The sequence below is a fragment of the Chamaea fasciata genome, unplaced genomic scaffold (assembly GCF_029207755.1).
Source record: "Chamaea fasciata isolate MVZ Bird 193981 ecotype frontalis unplaced genomic scaffold, bChaFas1.0.hap1 SCAF_6, whole genome shotgun sequence".
In the NCBI taxonomy this organism is placed as follows: domain Eukaryota; kingdom Metazoa; phylum Chordata; class Aves; order Passeriformes; family Sylviidae; genus Chamaea; species Chamaea fasciata.
The window spans coordinates 14531093-14552590 of NW_027094091.1; the positions used below are offsets into that span (position 1 = coordinate 14531093).

General features: G+C 38.8%; 2 long non-coding RNA genes across 2 annotated transcripts; one reads left to right on the forward strand and one right to left on the reverse strand.

The window, feature by feature from the left end:
* Window positions 1-1755: 1755 nt before the first annotated feature.
* On the reverse strand, window positions 1756-5370 carry LOC136290546 (uncharacterized). The gene is made up of 3 exons (XR_010721194.1): window positions 5224-5370; window positions 3581-3674; window positions 1756-1816 (listed from the first exon to the last, which is right to left on the reverse strand). It is a non-coding gene; the product is annotated as an uncharacterized lncRNA (long non-coding RNA).
* Window positions 4988-6746, forward strand: LOC136290545 (uncharacterized). The gene is made up of 3 exons (XR_010721193.1): window positions 4988-5075; window positions 5188-5405; window positions 6471-6746. It is a non-coding gene; the product is annotated as an uncharacterized lncRNA (long non-coding RNA).
* Window positions 6747-21498: the final 14752 nt, after the last annotated feature.

Below are 21498 nucleotides of genomic sequence, written 5' to 3' on the forward strand. Positions count from 1 at the left end.
AGCAAAAAAAAAAGATTTCCAGGCCAACAAATTATGGTGGTTTCAGAGACTTAGATAACCTCCAAGGTGTAGGAGGGATCAGATTTGAGCTGAAATGATCCAAGATGGCAGAGAATAAACACTATGCCACTCTGACCTCAGGAGGGTTCAGCCCAAATACGTAGAAAAAGTTGCAAAATACCCTGTGGAGAGTTATAATCTAAATTCATGGAAACATAAAACAAGGATGAGGTAATACATGAAGATTTCTGTGAAAAGGGTGCATTGTCACGTGTACTTGGGAAAAGAGAGAACATTTTCTAGCATGCAGGGGAAGAAAAGCAACAGCCATAGGAGAAATTTGGGCAGAGCAGAGGGCAGGTACAAGCATGCAGGCACTGGTGAGAGAAGAGGAGCAGGAAGGAGCAATGTTCGTGCAGGTACTGCAGGTAGGAGGAGGCAAGACATGCACTGGAGCAGGGTATTTGAGAGGGGGGATCCTCTGCTTAGGACTCCTGCACTGCTGCCTGCGAGTACCCCAGTCTTCATTACCCAGTAGAGTTAATTTTGGTGCCTCTGCAAACACAAACCAAGTAGATCCAACGAGCTCCTGTAAAGCAGACAGTTCACCTGCACAAAGGCTTGCACCAGCTTCAGTAGATCGAGTTTTCTAAACTGCTGCTGCTGGGCAGACAAGGTCTGGGAGGTAAGGAGGGAAAACATTTGGTCCTGTGTTACTTCAGTGTGTCTGACAAAAGCGTATTTATTCTCTTCCCAGTGAATAACACCTATTTTGGAGGCAGAAAAAAAAACAACTGTCTGACAAAGCCACACTTCGTATGCCCCTTATTCTTCCTTGAGAAGTATCTTCAGCTGTGAATACGTATATATACTCTAATGACAGTCAGCTGTCACGTCTGTAAACATACATTTACCTCCCATTAAGGGTTATTTGCCCCTTTTTCTGACCTTTCACCAGCTTTCCATACCCTGGCCATGTGGCACAGATGGTATAATCCTGTCAGGCTAAGGCAGGTGACAGTGCTGCTCAGTGTTTAGTAATCAGTGACTGTAATTAGCCAGACTGGACGAAGGCTCAGATAATAGGGCAGTCAAACAGCTGCCAGTCATGAGGCTTTTCCTGTGGACTGCAGGGGCTGGAAGAGAGGGTGATATAAAGAGGCCATGCATTTTTTCCAATACACTTTATACAGAACCAGTGATAATGTTATAGATTGTGTTTTCCATTAAAAAAAAAATAAAATTCTTCCAGAGTGACCAATAAAGTGTGCTTCATATCATGAGCATATTTGGTTTGGTTTTTAAATCTGATGGAGGTGTCTGGAGAGTGTTTAGTAGCACCAGAGCTTTTTCCTAATTGGAGACTGTCTTGTCAAGTTTTCCTTACACAGATCTGTTCACACACACACCAAATGTGGATGGATGAAGCACTCCAAGTTCCTGATCCTTAAAGCAACTCCTTTAACACAGGAAACTGCTGTCACCAAGCTACTACTTGTTTGCATTCAGAGATCGGGATTTGGACAAATAAAATGAAACTCAACTGTAGTGAAAATAAAGAAAAAAAAATTTATTAAAAATATGGAGGGTTTTGAAACTTTTTACTGGTTTTAGTTCTTTTTAGAGATCTCTGAGACTGTCCTCATTTCTGATCTTGTGTTACACTACCCATTTAGATGATACATAGGCTGCACATTCTGTATTTAAGAGAAGCAAGCAGTGTGCTGAACCAATCATATTTTCATGTGAGAGATGATTCACTGTCGCCTGGATGGTAGAAAATTCTCTGTCCTAAGCAGATGCTCATGCTTACAGTCTGTGAGGGTGAAAGAGGTTTTATTACCAAAGAGGCAACCAGTCATCTCTCACAGAGGAAAGACTAGCATTCATTGCCTAGGAGGGCTTTTTTTCCCCAGACCTCAGTATTTCTTTCCTCTTTTTAAACATGTGCTTATTATTGCAAAGACACTGATTATGAAATATATTTAATTTTTAAAAGCGAACACATCACAATTAATCAACTTCTCCTCATCCTTTATTGCATATATTCCAACAGCTATTCTCCCTGTTCCCCTCCAAAACTGTGCTATTTATCTATATGGAACAGATACTTAATCTTTTGGGGGAAAAGCAGAGAATAATTTCAATTTCCATGCATTTATGAGAAGACATTCTTAAATAGGCCAGTGAAAGAGATATTGCATCTATAAATAAATTATTCCGAGGCGGGCAGTGGGATGGGGTTACACATCGCCATTGTGCGGGGAGGCTGCAAAGCCCGACCCGGGAGTGCAGCTGTTGTCTTTGTGCCGGGCACTCTGCCTCTGCCATTGTTCCCCTGATTACAACAGGCACGTCGGGGGCGCGGGGAGGGCAGGCGCGGGTGAAAGGATGGCTGTGCATTGATAACGCCTGGCACTATCGCGGAGGGCAATGATAGGCTTCTCAGCTGCGGCGCTATCGGGGTGTGGGGCTCTGGAGCGTGTGCGTGTCCCCCGCCTCCCCTCCCTGAATCAGCAATTTCAGGAGATGTGAATGTGTTCACCTCCTGCATGTGCCAGCTGGATCTTACCCAGACACACACTCGGGATTGTGTCAACAGATGGTGTTAAAGGGGACAAAAAGGACAGTATTTCCAAACTGAATATGTAATATCAAACAGGTGTGGAGGTAAGGAGATGGTAATGAACAAGGAACGCCGAGCTGCAGGAAGGGTGTTGGTGCTGCTCGCAGCAGAGAGGTGGGGAGGGAACTCATTGCTCCCCCCATGCTCTACTCAACACGAGGGGAAAACAGCCATGATCTCTCTGCCACTGCCATTGTCCCCACTGACACCTCAGCTGCTGCATGGCCTCTCCCAGGGAGATGGCAGGGGTTAGGTCCCTGCTGCCCTTTTATCCCCTGCGTCATCTTGTTTCCAGCAGCACCTCTGAAAGCCCTGCACAAAGATGCTTGGCCTGTCAACGTCCTAAAAGCTGTTCTCACCCCACTTGTCTAGCTGGGGCAGAGGCAGGCCAGGAGATCAGGACACCAAGAGCAGAGGTGTTCCCAGCTCCTGTTACCAGCCTGCCTGGCACAAAAGGGAGAAATACCCCGGAACAGAAAAGCCCGAATCAATTGGGCTAATCTAGGATGCTGATGTCAACAGAGATGCACTGGGGACATCTGAGCTGCATCAGCATGAAAGGCATCCTTGCCACAGGAGGAATTGTGTGGCCCACACCTTGCTACAACATTGTGATTGATTTCCATTTCCTTCTGAGGATCTCCTGACACCTAGGATAGGTGCCACTCACTGCACCATCGACCTTTAGGGCTGCATAGCTCACCTGGTGTCATTAGCCTGGACATGGGCAGGGATACACCTGCCCTGAACCCTTCAGGGGAAGCCTGCCAGGCACGCAGAATGCAACTGGGTCATTCACTCCCAAAAGATGACAAAGCAGCTGTGCTTGGCACCAGCCATGGAGGCCCTCACGGACAAACTGCCTGTCCATTTGTATCCCAAGATGTGTGAGAGAAAACACAGTATGGCTTTTTCTCCCCACTGTCTCGTGAACTGGGGTGCACAACAACTCACCATTTGCTTTGTAGATCTTGCCCTTCCTAAAATCCAGAGGAAATCCTCCTATTTCTCAGCAGATGCTGTCTGGTCACTCTGAGCTCCTCCTCAACTGTGGAAAAGAAGTATTCATCTGAAACCTACTTAATTTTTATATCCCTGTCTGGTTTTTCCATTTATTTCCAATTACTGTGGATCTCGCTATCTGTCAGGAATAGGATCACACATCTGTCTCACTGTTAAAACTGCTAACAGAGAACAGGAGTAAGGGATCTCTGATGTGAAAGCTATGGCCACCCATGACAAGCAGGGGTAGAAACTAAGATGCCTGTTACTGTGGGACTGCGACAGAGTCACTTGATGCTGCTTTGATACTTCAGTTGCTGTCAGAGAGGTACCTACAACACAGTCTGAAAACAAGTTTACAGAGTAGCCATACATTAACTTGTATATTCCAATATTCCTTCTTTTGCTTATCCTGGTGTTATAATGCATTGTATACAAATTCACCTTACTGATATTCATGTATTTTACTTGCAATCTGGTACACATCTGTCATACGTAGATGAGCTTCCTGCTCTCATCCCATTCAAACTGTTCTCCCCAGAACTGTGTTCAGCCAAAACTGAGCATTGCTATTTCCCCACCCTCTGTGATCCATCAGCTGCATTCAACACAATTAGCTTTCTTCATCATGCAATCCTGCCCTCATTTACCTGGCTTGGTCATTTCCTCTTCCCTCTTCCCTAAGTGGGTCAGTGAGAGGATCTTCCTGATTCTTCCTCCAGTTTTGCATGGAGGTACCTGCAGGTCCTCACCACGGCCCCACTCTCTTTTTCCAGATTCACAATACCACAGGTACCTATATTTCACTCAACTTTCTCCCAACTGACTCTTGTTTAATATCTCTCTGTAATTCAGTAAATTAATATAATTTAAGTTACTGGAGAACTCACCTTAATCCTCTTTTCTTTGGATGTGGCTCCAAAAGATGTAAGAAGATACTAATATACACAGGCTGACACCCAGTACACTGATCAATACTGTATCAGTCTTAACTTGTATTCTCTCACACATCCCTCTCTTGTCTGACATGTGAATGTCGCTGTTTGCACATCACAGCTGGGGCCTCTGTCCCCCATTGTCTTAATTATGGACTCAAAGTGCTGCAGATATATAAATCATGGAAATTTAATCAGGCTTATTGCATCCTTCATCTGGCAGCACAAACTGAAATGAAAGCTGTGGTGAAATAAAGGCTATTCCAAATGAGAGGGAATGCTACATTATGCTCTTGAGAATTTTTCCAAGATACAGTATCTCTGGGGACCCTCTACCCCCAAACACACAGGTGCAAGCCCCAACTCATGCTAAGTCATTTAAATAAAAGTTACAGTCAACATAAAAGACAGGACCCAGGCTGACAAGCTGCCAGTAGCTTGTTTCCACAGAAGATGGGAAGGGAGGAAGGCACATAAGATGGTCCTGGGGATGCTCACAATGTCTTTCAGAGGTAAAAGAAACACAGCAGGGTGAGAACATGGAGCAGGTGATCACTGGTAATGCCTGGAGAAAGTGGGCTGGGTTTCTGTTCTGCCTCACTCTCTAAGTCCCTTTCTTTACAGGCTGCTGTGGATTCCTGGCTCCTTACCAGTCCTTACCATGGTGCTGCTTTTCACATCCTTTGCTCACCCACTCCTTGCTGGTGGCAGTGGCACGAAGATGGGAGTAGTGGAGTCTCTGTGATCAGATCCACCTCAATGAAAGACCAAGCATGAAACAGCAAACTGCCTCCTCCACAGCCAGATCTACCAGTCAGGGCACAGTAAATACTACCACTGGAGTAAGTATTTAACCAGACATGTGGGACAACTTGTTAGGTCATTTCCATTTGCTTAATCAGATCCTGTAATAGGCGTTAAATTGTAGCATCTCCTTACACTGATGAGAACCTGACATACCCACAGGCTGTTACCAAGTAGGAAACTGAGACTGGTAAAGTGAATCCACTCTGCATGGGGTCCAGCTATAGGAAAACCAAACACATATCCAAACTGGGATAGAAAAAAAATCGCAATAGGAGAATTTGGGTGAAGTGTGATACACATTTGTTGTCCAGGGGACATGGCACACTAAAGTTTTTCATCACTGTGCATTGCCAGAGCCTGCATGATTAGCACCCATTGAAATCAATTAGTTTAATCACAGTTTAATATCCTCCAGGTCTGGATGGTTTTGTAAGACGAGACCCAAAACCTTGCCTCAACTGGGAAAATTACCCATTACTGACATTGGCTACACCCTAACAGATGCAGATGAATAAGTAAACACATTAAGCTGCTGAGGTAGACTAGGACAAACAGCATTCGGCACTGCTTAGTAACCACTCGGTGTTACTCATCTGCCAATGTGTTGACTGCTGTTTAACTTGTTATGTCCTGATTGACACTTGGAGCCAAGCAGTGCTCAGTCTTTGTTCCTTTGGTGAGCAAGGTATGAAGCTTGAGTATCTGTGCTTTTCAAAATAGCATTTAAAAACAAAGATGAAAGAGTTATTATAATACAGCAGAGTATAAAATTGATGCTGGAATATTGTTTTAACTTCAAAATGCTCCTGTGAGCATTGCTGTGTGGGATGGAATATAACACAGACTCTAGCCAGTATTAATAAGAAAGGATGAAAGCAGATATTGTGCAAAAATTTGGGAGATAAAAAAAAAAGCAGAATTAAGTACTAAATCAGACCAGCAGAACTGTCAAATGTGTTAGACTATATTCACAGGCACTCATGTGTGACATGCAGGCTCAAAACATAAACATTTGTTTAGTTTTTGAGTAATTTTGCTTTTTAGAGTAAAAGGCTTTTTTTTTTTTTTTTTTTTTTTTTTTTTTTTTTTTTTTTTTTTAGGAGGAGGAGGGCTTTTATCTACAGTCTGGAATTTTAAAAGTCTTGTATCCTGCAAGGACTGTTTGAAGCAGTTCCAGAAGAACTGCTTTTCATTAGTAAGTGCTGACTCAATGATCTGTAGAAATGTATTGAGTACATCAAAAAAATTAAAGAAAATTATTTGGTTTTACTTCTAAAAGGTTACATAATTTCAGTTGGACCTCATCACTTAAATCACTATATACTATGTTTCAAATATGTTATCACTTGAAAGTTGAAATAATAAAGGAAAAACAAACTGGTTTGATTTCACTGAAGTCTTTGAGAAAGAGTTCTTTTGATGACTTCAAGTAAAGCAATTCCCAAATGTCATTTCTCAGTAAATTTTGAAATTTCAAGTTTTTGTTTAAATTTGAGAAAAAGCAAAACTTAAGTGATAGCTTTTTTTAAGGAACATAAATGTTGAACTTAGGCAAATGCTGATATAATTGTGCCCAGGGGTTTATTCAAGTGAGCAAGTGTTTGTGTAGTTATATGTGATATAAGTTAGAACACATGTGATCTAAGTTTGGACATAAAGTCCAGAGGGCTGCCAGGGCAGGGCAGTTTTTCAAGCTGCTCTAATATAAACCAGAATCACAGTTATGGCTTTTCTGCAAAATAAGAGCCATACTTACACTTTTTCCCACTCTTGTCAGTTGGGTAAAAGGACACCAAAAAGACACTAAAAAGGCACTCTGGTTATACCTACACCGATAAATAGCACGCTCAGGCACATTAACTGGCCTTGAGGCTCTGCTGTATGGCTGTGTTCCATGCTCTTGGCCTTTCTCACCCACCTAAGGAGGATGGTGTGAGAAACAAGCATCAATCTTCATCAACCTTATCAGATGGCAAGCAAAAGGTAGCATTTGTTTACTTTTCATAGCAAGTCACCATGGTGTAGACATTACCCTTTATGCACTCTTTCGAAGACCATGATTATCAAGTTAGGAGCAAGGAGTTAAAACCACGTGCACTCACCACAGGCTACAAGAGAGCTTGAAGCCAGCAGTTACCTATTTCAGAGAGGTTTATTCATGTCATTTTCTTGCCCATGCCCTCAGTCTGTTTCCTGTTCAGCCAGCCTACAGCACAAGTCCTGAGAAGCACAGATTCTTCCTTTCATCCTGCATCCATCCTGAGTTCTTTAGATTTAGTTCATATCAAGCATCGACATCTGAATATATAAGCTTATCCTACAGCCACAAACCCTTCAGATTGAAGAAGTACCATCTGCTCTCAGTAAAACTACCTAATCAGGCCAGCTCCTCCACTGATAAATTCTTCTGATGCTGCTACACATTGTAGGAATGGTCCTACTCACACCAAAGGTCTACCTGGCCCAGGAGCTGGTCTCTGACAGTAATCAACAACAGATGCCTAGAAACACACAATATTTGATGAAAACACACAGTGATGGCTTTCCCAGAAGATGTGTTTGTGATCTCCTGTGCTAGCACTAATGTCTTTGTGTTTAGTTTTTCACAATGGGATCTTCTTCCATGGATTTTTCTGTGTAGTTTTATTGCCTCTGCTAGCTCACAGCATACATAACACACACCGACAAATTGCACGCCTAAGTACGCACCACATAAGGAAAAACATAAGGTAGCTTTGAACTGCTTACATGCTGGGCTCATAGACACCTAGGTCTTGATGGAAAGAGGTAAGGAATCACTAGCCTCCATATTATTTTCTTAAAAGCTTAGAAGACCTATAAGTTACTCTTCATGTGAAGGCATTTCCATACTTTTCTTGTTTCCTTTCTCTGAACTTTTTCCAGCTCTCCACTCCATTTTTTTAAGAAGAAGGGACACGAACTCTGTAGGGATTTATGCAGTTTCTTTTGTTCTCTATTTCTTTTCTAATAATTCCTAACATTCAATTTACATTTTTATTGCTGCTGAGCATTAAATTGGTGGTTTCATAAGAACTATTCATTAAAATTCTGAGATCTCATTCCTAAGTGGTAACGTTTAATTCAGAGCCCATCACTCTACAAGGAGAGTTAAGATTGCTTTTTTCATGGATATCACTTATATTTATCTATATTGAAGTGGTGATTCCAAAATTTGCAACACAGTCAAAACTTCAATTTCTGCAATAAAATAAATATTTTCAAAAATATAAAAATTGGCTCTTATTAAGAAATATTTGTTTGAATCTATGTCACTGAAGAATTTTCAAATAATGGCATCATGACAGTGCAACATAGAGACATCTATGCATCATTTTATACCACTCTGTTTGAGCAATAACACTGTCTCAATATCTCAATGAGTCATCATGCTATCTTAGAGCCACAATTCCTTCAGACAAAGGATTAGAAGAAAATTGCACCTTTCATTAACAAAAATAAAGTACGTTTCAAGCTATCATGCATAAAAAAGTTAAATATGTGATACAGTTGCATGGTCAAGCACAACACTAAATAGACTGAAAGAACTTATTTTTTTTTCATTTTTACATCCTTTTAAAACCTATTTTATTATTTGAGAAGCATAGTTTTTAACTAGATAACAGAATTACGATGATGAACAAAGGACACATGTATAGGTACTGTCAATCAAATTTATTTACGATGGCAATGTGCGATACATTTCTGAACTAGCCTAGAGTTAATCCAGTTGATTTGGAGGGTTTTTTAGGAAATCTGGAAATGCTGTCAAATTATTCATATCATCAAAATTACACTAGTTCTTGAGGATGAAAATATTTTATACATTCAGAAAAACACCAAACAGACCACAACAATTTAATAGCAAGGAATGTGGTGGTAAAGATTCAAATGTTGAAGATTCCTATTTAAGACCTGATGGTGATCTTATCTCATTATCCAAATGAGTGTTCTGCCCCACAGGCTCTCAACTAGTCTAGGAAGTATTGCTCACAATCTCTCTTCACGGTGCTATTCCACAATTAGATACTGAGATCCTGATCTGAAGCACTCTGATTTACAAAAACAAAGAATGAAAACTACAAGCATTAGAGGAAAAAAATACTTTCTATGTTTCTATATTATGGCATATATCTACAGATAAGGACCATATTTTGTCTCTGTGACTTCTTTGTTGTCTTTTGGATCAGGAATGTAAATACTGCGATTTATAGGTGCTATTAGAAATTAGTTATCATTCAAAACATACATAGTTTTCACAATTTTAGTGTCATTTAAGTGTGCACAACTAGCTAAAATGAAGCCCAAAAAGAATTACTGGTTGCTTTAGAAACTCCTAATTTTCTAAGTGAATTTCTTTGAAAGTACCAATTTCATTAAAGAACATTCAAAATTATTACTACTTTAAACTTTTCTTGAGAATAAACAGTTTGTTTTCTATATCCTCATAAGCAGTAAGAATTGTAAGATAACATTTATGCACACACCCATGTATATGCACATGTTCAAAATATCTTTTTTCCCATATTTTCCCTGACACAATAAGATACATTTTTAAATCAAAGAAAAGGTATTTTAGATAATCATTACACAGCATAGCATATAATAAATGTAAACCATATTATATTTCCATCCAACATTCACATATTACATCATCAGCATTGAATAGGATCTTATCCAGTACAAACACAAGAATTCCTGTTTCAGATCTTATTCCTAGTAAAAGGCAGATTACCTCTTACCATCCTGTACTCTTCATTTTCATTTTATAAAAGAAGCCCTTATTTAATCTTGCTGTCAGTTTAATTATGAAGAGTGGACTGTCACAGTTCTAGTACATGGCGTGGCTCCTGTTCTGATCGCTTTGTGATTTGCACTTTTAATAGTGCATCACTGGAGAGACTTTGGCATGAAGATCATTAAACCATGGCAAAGGATGCATTCACTCCTTGCTTTGGGACCCAGTGGTTGATAATAACTGAGCTTGATACAGACAAATTAGTGAAGGCAAATATCTCCCATCTTTTTCATGCAGTGAGATCTGCCTTCTGGACACCTGTCTGTCACCTGAAAGAGGAGACACATGGCTTGCTGTATAGGGGTAAGGAAAAAGGACAACACTCCTGTCCATATTGCCAGGCTAAAATCTTATTTTGGTGAGACTCTTTGCAGGACACAATCTCTCATAACTGCCCCACCCCAAGAGTCTTCTATGCTTCTGTTTGAACACCAACGTGTAGAGAAACATTAAATGACTTCTGCAACTGCCTTGTTTGCCAGAGATGTCTTTAGCAAGTCAACATGAAACTTGCTGTTGTAATATTTTCACCAACTGTTTTGTTGCTAGGAGTTTACTTAGATTGGTTAAGTGGGTAAATGTGAGAAACTTCGTAAATGTGAGAAACTTCCTGATTTTCAATTTGCCCCAGCAACCTTATTTGTTCTTAGATGGCTCCTGGTCCACCCAGCAGACCACTGCCTCTGTGGTGGGCTCATAAAGTTCCATCAACACTCAGGCACATCTAACATGCATAATCTGTACAGCTCTTCTCTGATTAGTATGTGCCTCCTATTCTCCTGTGTCACTTCAGCTATCCTCCAAATTAAAATGCAAGAGTACATTTAAACTTATAAAAAGTTCTCAGCTATTTCCTCCCAGTATAAAAGGTTGTTTTGAGATCAGTTGATGTTGTTTTGAAATTTCCAGTGTTGGCCAGATACAATAGCCCTGTGGATTTTAGGTTTTGAATTTTCTGACCCTTCCAAGTAAACTAAGCACCAAAAACTGGGAAGCAGGAGAAGCTCAATGTGTAAAACCTCAAATATTCATTTCCCCATTGGAATTTGACAGAAGCTTTAGTAATTTTGTGTTTTGCATTAATTTCTTCAGTGTGTATACAGTACAGATGGTAAAATAAACCTCTAACTTTATTTTCAAGTCCCAGGTTTGTATTGAAGTTGCAAAAGCATCACTAGGAAGAAAGCTGGGATATAATGCCTCAGATAGAGATAGAGCACCCTGCAGCTCTCTAAAATGTAAAATGTAAAAATGATTCTGCTATAACATCCATGTGTGGTAGTAAATATGAACAGCACTGCTAGCTGGTGGGATGGGTGGGAAGGGTCAGCACTATTGCCTATTCCCCCCATTTCAAGAATCCTGAGGATTGGCGTAGTGGTGTATGCCAAGAGGCAGACAGAAAAGGCTCTGTTGAAAGTGAATAATCAATTTCTACATAATAAAAATATGTTCATCTTCAGATTTTAGAGAGGGACTTCACAGAGTCACACAGCTCTGAGAGCTAAGTGATACCAACACTATGCCCTCTAAAAGCAAGGTAGAACACCCTTTCCTTCTTTCAGAAGATCCTGACCTTACTTGTGGAAATAAATCTGTGTTTCTGTGAAGTGAAAGTTTACTGCATTATTTTTTCAGCTTGAAATGACTTACCATCCAGTTGTTGGAGATTTCATGAGCAAATTCCTTGTGTGGCTGTGGGAAGGTTTTACACAAGATAGGAAATGACATGTAAAGTATTTTGACAGAGATTCCAGATTTGCGAGTGTGTCTTAAGTTCTATGTGACATTATCTAGAATAGGCAGAAAAGTAAAATACTTTTTTCTATTATATATGCAAGTGTATATCTAAGGAATGACAAAAATGATCTTTGCCTTTTGGGATGAAGTAAGAGAATTAATCTTTTACTTACTGTGAGACAGTGCTACAGAGCTGAAGGGCACAGAAGTATTAAATGTGTTAGGCAATAATTGCAAGCTAGGAATCATGTTGAATAATATGCATACACACATGATTTTCTATTTTAAAACCTACCTTGCTGCAAGATACACCTAACTAATACAAAGATAAAATATCTTTAAATCTACACATAAGTAATGGAGCACTTGGATTTTATCTATTTGGATTTATGCACAACCCTAATGCAACAATCTGGTGCTCTCTGCACCTGTTCCATAAAAACACAGTTCTTAGAACAAGGTGGCCACAATTCATCATTTCCATATTATATGGCAAAGTTTAAACAAATAAAACAAACCAACTCCATTTTCAAATGACATTTTCAAATATCATGGCTCATCTCCTAGGATGCATTATAACAGACAATAATCAAACTTTGTCCTGGCAACTAACTAACTCAAATTATTTTGGGCTTGGTGAAGGAGGTTTAAGCTTCAAAACTGTGGCATTCTACATTTCAAATTAAAAGACATAGTTGAACATAGTTTATGCAGAGAGGGAAAAGCAGTTTCTATAGCCAGCTGCTGGCAAGTCAGGGCAATAGATCAAACCAGTCAGTACCAAAACATAGAACCATTTTCCACTGAGCAGCAGCGGGGTAGGAGACAGCATCTTAAAAAACAGTGTGGCCAAAAGCAAACCTGCCACAAGCACCATGGTGCCCCGAGCTTGCCTTCATTGTTCAAACACAGCAGGTGTGATTGGGGTGCAGAGGGAAGAAGGGCTGCATCTGTGCAAGGAAATCACTGCAGCATCTGTTTCCTTCCCTGATTTTGATCCCATTTGCAGTTTGATAAGAGAACTGCCATGTTGCAATCTCATAGCATTTGATATGTATCAATCAAAAGGAAAAAAACTTTCAAAAATGAATTCTGAAAAAAATTCATCCAGAAAATAATGGCCACATGGAAGCAGCCTAATGTCACGTGTATTTTTAAAGCCTTTGTTGTGGTCTTATTAAAACAAAATGCTCTCTTACTTTTTTCCAGTCAATGCAATTTCCAGATGAGATGAAGCATAAGCAAACAAAAAGTCTATGGTGGAGTGATTGGTCACCTCAGCCTCTGCTCCAGGAGCATTCCTGCATTCCTCAGAGCTACAAAGCTCTTGCACAGCAACATCTATCGACAAGGCTCTCTCCTGACTCTGGTAGTGCCCAAGGCTCCCTGCCAGGCCAGTAAACTGACTGCGGTTATTCATGTCAGCTCTCTCCTTGACCCAGCTACTGGACATACTCCGGGAAAGAGACCTTGCATTCCTTCAGCAAGTCCAGCATGCCAGGGGCACTCCTGATCACTGTGTCTGCATGAGAAGCCATCAGAAGCAAACCCTTTGGTTTCTGGATTGCCAGTCCAGCTCCCTACAGAATGATGTATGCTCCAAGTCTTGCTCTGTAAGCCGTTTAATGGCTGAGGACCAAGATTGATAAATTTCCAGAGAAACCACCATGGTCAACAGTCACACAATGAAGCCTACACAGTAAAATTAAAATTGACTGTGGGGCGAATAGTTTTTAGGGCTTTCCTGGGAGCCATTCCTGAAGATCTAATAAAAATTAGAAAAGTGCTTAACCCCCTTTTATCTCCAATGCAAAGCCTATTTCTTCACTCATATACACATTTGCATATCACACTATGTGTCATAATAGGAAACAAATCAGCTAAACAATCCCACGTTATTCTAATATGCACATTTCTTTCTCTGTCGAGTGGATAATTAAAAAACCAAAAGACAGATGGTAAGTCATGCTTTGTTTATTACCTTCACGATAAGGTTTTCAGATGCTGTGGTGGTATACTTATTTTGAATAGCAAGCATTTGCTAGATCCTATTATTCTACAATTTCTGTGGGAGATTTCTTCTCACCTTGGAAATTATGTTTGTTTCTAGAAAGAAAAATTAGCTTTATTCAGAGGTCTAAGTAATTCGGATATATGGCAACCAGCATCTAAAACTAAAGTCTAATATCAACATCCCCAAAAGTAGATTTTATGACTGTTAAATATACATGTTGCAAAAGATTAGATTTACTGGTTTGCTTATATTGTGTTAGCCATTTATAATATTTGATGACTGAACAACATAAACTTATTTTATGGTTCTTTCATCCTTTCTTAAAAGGATTGCAAGCTCCTAGTAAGGCAAATTCAACACAAGGGTTTCTGGGATACAGGCACTGCACATACAAAGGTAGTATTTCTGATGGACAGCATTCTTTAAAGGTCTTTTCATGATCCATTAATTTATGAATTACACAGCAGAATAGGCATTGTCAAGGGCTTAATTTCAGTTATACGTTGATCTTCTTCCCTTTTAGCTTTTATCCAAAAAGTAAGTACGACTAAAAATAACATGTTCTCTTAGACTGACTCTGACAGGTCTTATCATAGAATTTACTGTTTTATTCTTTACTTATCAAAAGGTGGGCAGTTGGACCCGTTGTTATCTATGAATAGGAACACACAAAAAAATGAAAATAGAAAAGAATAGTTCGAAGGTTTGCTTCATTCACAGCACAGTTACAAAAAGCAATGTAATTTCCACAGAATAAAATTTACAGTAAGGAATGAAGTATGCAATTTAATGCTGCACAATGATTAAGATTTAAAAAAAAACTTGATAAAACTTTTTTACAATTTACTGGAAAACTAACTTCCTGGGAGCCAGATTTTCGGAAAAGCAGCCTACCTCCACCTTGCCAAACCTAATCCAACCCAGGTAAACCAGGAGGTGCTACAGACAGGTTATTTAGAAATCAATGAGAAAGTCTCAGGGTCCACCCTACTTAAAAAGAACATTTGTACTTTTACTTGCGGCTCAAAAAAGATACCAAAAGAGAAACTGATGAGCATAATTATGAAGTATGCTTACTTCTTAAGTGCAGTTCTCCTCAAGGACTGAAGTACAGGTAAATTTCATAAGCCATCATAAATCAACTTTATAAATATTAGCTCAGTGTTTGGAGTTGTTATTTCTCTTTTCTCCCCTCTCTCTTTTTCTTACAGCAACAAAAAAACCCCCAACCAAACAAAAAAACCCAGCAGCCCTCAAAAATGAGAATCTGTAAAAAAGAAAGTGGTGATAAAATTCTGACTTCAGGAGTTTTTGACACAAGGAGCAACTGTAAGCACTGTTGCTAAACAGAATTTGGTTGGGTGCTTGTAGTACAGTATTTCAAGCAATCCAGATTAGCTGCAATTTAGAGATCTGGTTTTTTACTAACAGGGTGTGGCAAGACGTAAGAAACTCACGGTATCCTGAGAGGGAGTTTCTTAACTTCCTTCTGATTACATTCAATGGTTTCTGTTTCACAACAAAAAAGTGTGAAAAAATGCTGACAATATTTACATTCAAATTTCTCTTGCAAATAATGATGGTCTTTAGTGTCAGCTAAGATTAAAATAACATAAACTTTAATACGACCACAATCTTTTTTAATTCTGAAAGTGCAGAGGCCTCTTTTTCTTCCACACATTACCCTGCAGGCATTACCTGACAATGTGTAGTCAGATCTTGGTTTCTTGAAGTTCCCACAACATTTTCAGGCATTACAATTGATGGTAATGTTCTTGCCATAAGCATAATTGTAATCAAGAGATGAGATATCCATTGAGCCATTAATTTAAGTATAGTAATTCTTTTATCTTTTTTAGTAAAAATTACAAAACAAACAGCATGGTTTTGTTAAGAATAAAACCCAAACATAGCTGTTTGTTCCACACTGTTGTGGTTTGGCTCTCCAAAGCTGTCTCTTTACATGTCAGGAAATTTGTGACAGGTTGAAAAAATAAAAAAAGAAGATTCATTATGAAGGTAAAATTGTCTGAAGTCCAAAAGATCATGTAATTTTCTTGAAACAAGCATAAACACAAAATTCTAGGGATAAATGGGAAAAAGCTGCCTAAGCACACCTGTAAATATTTCAAATGGAAATCAATGGATTCTAAGCTACCTCTGAAAATATCCAGTCATCAGTATACAAGTGAACTAAATGCAGTCACCACAGGTCTTATTTTATCAGTATATAAGACAGATTCATTTCTTATATACATGTTTCCAGTTCCCATTCACTAATTTAAAATTGATCTAATTAAATTATTTCAAAATTCTAATTTATAGTTCAGTTACAAGATCAACTTATTCCTGCTTAATAACACCTTAGTATTCAGCTGAGCATAGTAATAGATTGTGTGTTCATTCTTAAGACTACAAGCATACAAGAGAAAAAAAAATCTTTGAAACCTCTGTGAAATGGAGTTGTTTGAACTAATGATTTCTGCCTTGTGTTGGCAATGGGCTACTGGATTGCACACAAATTCGTCTCCACTGACATGTGGTAACCCATTAAGCCACTGTAACTCAATTTCATGTCTGACTACGTAGAGAGAATTGAACTGATAGAGTTTGAGCAAAGCTTCATGTTGTCAAGGTGACTACAATCTTCCTAAGGTAATAGATACTTTTCCAAAATGGAGAACAGATTGAGCATTTCTCTGCTTAAAGGCTTTATACACTCATAAATGTTAAACTGCCCATTTTAACAATACCAAGATAGTTAAAATGGTACATCTGGTATCATGTATTGTAGTAAAGCTGATATGAACACAGCCATTCTGGCATAGTTACTTCTATACAGATGAAAAACTACTGCATTATTAGGGATCTTCATTCCTGTGTAATTATATCCAACTTTACAAGCTGTAGCAGTTGTCAAATAGTTCGACCAGCACAGAAAAACACCCCTATCTGTTAATTAAGCAAGATAATTTTTAGATCCCTCTGTGATACTTTTCAGGTAGCATGTAATCTGGCTTTCTCAGCCATAGCCTGACACACTTAAAAGTCTCTTTGTGTGTAAGGGAAGTATAAATGAGAAGCTGCTTCATTTGCAGATAGCAGGCAGACTGTGCTGTTATAAATGCAGAAAAAAAACATGTGGAAGGTAAGAGAGAAAAGTCAGCTAATAGACTTTGTCTGAACTCCAAAATACACAAATGAGTCAGCTCCATGAAGCACATTATGATGACATGAACTAACTCTACAAGAAAATGCTGATCTAGTGTGGGAAACAAGAATTGCCTCATATTTGATTGCTGAAATTCTCGTTGTTTCAAGAATTGCATATTGACAGCTTAAGATTTTGTCTGGATTGGAAGAGCCAGCGTGTTTTTGTTGTTCTAAAACTAAATCCAAATTTATTTTGAATAAAAACTTAAAATAGTCCACAATTTGCTGAAAATATGGGAAAAAGCATATTTACACTGCTGCTCTTTTCTTCCAGAATAATAGCTAGTGTTTGTGTGGTTTGAAGGCATGCATCTGTTTGAAGGCTGAATACTGGCACATTGCTGACATAACATTTAAAAGTAGGACTTTCAAAGCAGTGCAGTAGTGTATCACCTGTCATTGGCTCTAGTGCCACTGCTAATCGCTTCTGAAATAACCCAATGCAATAGACACTGAGGCCATCAATATTTTTCCCATCACCACAACGTAGAGACCATTTAGCTAATGATCACTGCCCCAGAAGAGCAATGACAGATTTCTGTGCCATCATACTTTGCCCAGAAGCATTGCATGCACTGTACATCATACATGGCTCTGAACGGCAGCAGGATGAGAATTACCAGCCCTTTGCTCACCCAGCAACCACTGGCAAGCAGTGTGGTTGAAGGACTGTGCCTTTTCCAGCTGCTAAGTCTTCCTCTTCCCTACATGGAGCAGAGACTTAGTTAAGATGGAGGAAGCAACAGAAAATCCACTAGGTGCTTTGGGGAAAGGAGAAGGAGCAGCTGGGGTTTCAGTAAAGCAAAGAGAATGGGGTGGGATGGTCACCACCAGCTGTAGACTGTATTCACATCAACACTAAGCTGCATGCAATATTTCTCTTAAAAACACTTCCCATTTCCCTTCCAGATGTCTTTGGTAAGTGTGGGAAGACTAGGAGAGAGAACTTGGTTGTACCTACAGGTCTGAAGATTTTCTGGCAGCCTAAGAATGAACAGGTAGCAGAAACAGCATCAGGGTCATGATAAGCAAAGGCCGACGTAAATTAACTTTATTCTCTTGAGGTGTGTGAAGTTAAGACTGGAGTTTGAAGACATAGGAGCACCTCTTTGGACACCATGAGGAATTCTGCAAAGTTCTTCCCATCAGGAAGGAATCGCCCAAGAGTAGTCAAGACCCATAACAGACTAAAATACAGTTTCATTCAATTCACACTCAGGAACTGTCCTTCAACAGGATTTTAGACTTTAAGTTTCAAATAGGATGCAACATGGGAGCTGGAGTTAAAACTTACCTTTCTAACTTCTGTCAAACAGTGGAAAAAAGGGAGAGCTGGGGGAAGCTAGCTGTTCTTCTAGTCTGGGTGGATCATCTAATGGGATAATTTAGTCTCAGTGATATCTAAATCATGGCCTATTTATTTTAAATTCCAATAAAAGGCTAATAGTGCTAATTACAGTAGCAGGGACAGTGTTGTGGCTATTCACACACAAAGAACTTGGCAGAGACCAAACTCCACTTTCATATAGGTCAGCAAAAAAAAAAGAGAGCGCACTGCACTTTGTCACATCTCATTTGAATTGCCTTCAAAATGCTGAGCTAGAGGCAAAAGATACCACAGTTCATTTCAAATTCCACATCTAATCCTCTCACCTTTAATTTATTTTAAAAGTTTAATCATAAGTTCATAAAGCTCAGATATCCATTTTTTAATAAAAAAAAAAATTAAGAACCTGCAGGTAAGGTTTTTAGGAACTCATGGTTGGCCCAAGTTTCATTATAAATAGGGACTCTCACAGTTAACCTTTCTGCAAATGCTACTGTGATAAAATGTAACTTTCATTCCCTCCCTGTTGCTTCAGGGATGTTTCATTTACAGAAAATAAATAGAAGACTTCTATCGCAAAGAAACCATGCTCCACTCAGGGTCAGTGAAAAGCTGCACTTCGCTCTGGAGTTTCTGGCAGCATAGTAAATAACTTTTCTGCAGAAATTGTCACTAACTGCTGGAAACCTTAGTACAAATAGTAAAAGTACTTGAGATATTATTAGTATACAAATAATATAATATTTGCAAATAGAGAAACCTTACTAAATTTGGGTGTTTCAAATTACTGTTAGTTGATTAAAGTGATGATATTAAAAGTTCTTTAAAGATGTCAGCCAGCTTTGGAATGCCAGTTGCTGTAGTGTTCTTGAATTTTCAGAAGTTAAATGTTTTGACAAGTCCTCTCTCTAAAGGCTCTTAAAGAAACTAAATTATTGGAAGGATGAAAATTCTTTAGTAGATAAATGATGTGTTGGAGCATAGTAATAAATTGTTTTCACTATGGGAGAGAAGTGGTCAGATATCTGCACTAGAACTCTCTCTCTTTAATATATTCATGGATGATCTGGAAAGGGGAATTAATAATGAGATGGTAAAGTTTGCTGATGATACAAATTACTCAACAGTCAATACATCAAAACAGTCAATACCTCAAAAGGTGTCATTATATTGAACAGTGAGTGAATCAGCAACAAAAAATGTAGACATTATTTAATATCAATACAGGCAAAGCAATACACACGGGGGAAGCCTAACTGTACATACACAGGGACAAATAAAAACCAAATAATTTAGTATCACTTCGGCAAGAATCTTAATCCTTGTTGAGAATTCTCTGAAAACATCTGCCCAGTGCTCACTGGCAGACAGAAAATATGAACTGAATTAAAAATCATTATGTAAGAATGAAAAGACACAATATTATACCATTGTATAAACACAGACTGCATCCACATTCCCAACACTTCACCTAATTCTGAATGATCCATGTCCAAAGGTTTATTAGAAGTAGAAATGGTGTATGCTAGACAACATAGATGAATAGCATATTGTATAGTATATTGTTGTAACTGTATGAGGGTGGATGAAAGTACTTTTCAACTTGAAAAGGAGGTGAAAAAGAAGAAATAATTGTATATAAAAGTGAATCTAACATAAATAGTAAGTAAGAAACCTTTGATCACTATTCATTCTACCATAAAACTTGATAAGCACCAAGTAGCACAGTTTTAATCAAACAGAAATATTTTTCCATACAATTCACAGCCACACAGTATAGTCTATTGTTACAAGAATGTTGTGGCTAACAAAAATATAAACGGTTTTAATAAATAATTTCTCTGTAGAGAAAGGGTTCAGCAAAAGATAATAAATATATGATGCACCTTATCTACAGTTTAAGTAGAGTGTACATTGTGCACAGCTGGAAAATGGAAAAGTATCACACTGTGCTAGTCCTATTCTCAGCCCTTAGAAACCGTTAAGAGACTGCACTCTGTTCTGATTTAGGGTAGTGATTCTTGTCCCATTATTTAGACCCAAAAGCCACAAGTTTCACAATTTAATTATTTTTGCCTTCAAGAAACAACTTAAATTTGACTTCTATTTTCAGCACCAGGCAGGAAAACCATTAATTCTCTTTTGCAATAAATAGGGGCTGAGCACTGCTGGCACAATGATTAAGTCCTTCCTGCAGCAATTCTGCATACTCTTTACTGCTGCAGCAATCCCTTCTGACTGCAGAACAAACTTTGCTCCTTTCTTACTCTTCTTCACCTGACTGTGTATCCTGTTGATCTCTCATCTTCCTCTTCATTATATTTATCATCTTGTACTTTCCTGATTCCGGCATATAAAGGAAACTTCTGTGTTCTCTTAGACATGTGATAGAATATTACACGTAACACTTAGTCATATTGCATTGTATTTAAAAGCAACATATCGAATTCTTTTACATTTTGTAGTACAATTTCATTTTCTGCACTGATTTTAATTCAGTTTTGTCTCCCTGAAAATTTCAGAGTTTAAAAAAGTACAAATAATTTCCAGGATGTCATAGACAGATAGATAAATAGACACACTGTCTTGGTTTAGATAAACAGGTATCTGCCAGGGAGGGTTGGAGTCTCCCTTAAAATGTAAGCCCTTCCCCCCCTTTTCCAAATTATCATAAATTTGCAATTAAAAGGCTGTCAGGCAAAGATTTTGGGAATAGGTATAGCAGTTCTTTACTAGTGATATAAAAATACAGATGTTGTAGTACAGAGGAATAAGCAAACAAATAAACAAACAAGAAATCCTAGAAAACCCTGACAGAGTCAGAAATACAACTTGACACCCTGTTGGTCACGGTGTTGGAAGCAGTCCAGAGTAAGCCCTCCTGGAGCGGCAGATATGGTTCTGTTGGAGTAGAGATGGTCCCGTAGAAGAAAAAGGGTCCAGTAATGGTGAGATGGGTCCAGTCTTCCTCCAGGGATCCGGTGGAAAATTGGATACCTAGTGGGACTGTGGCTCCTT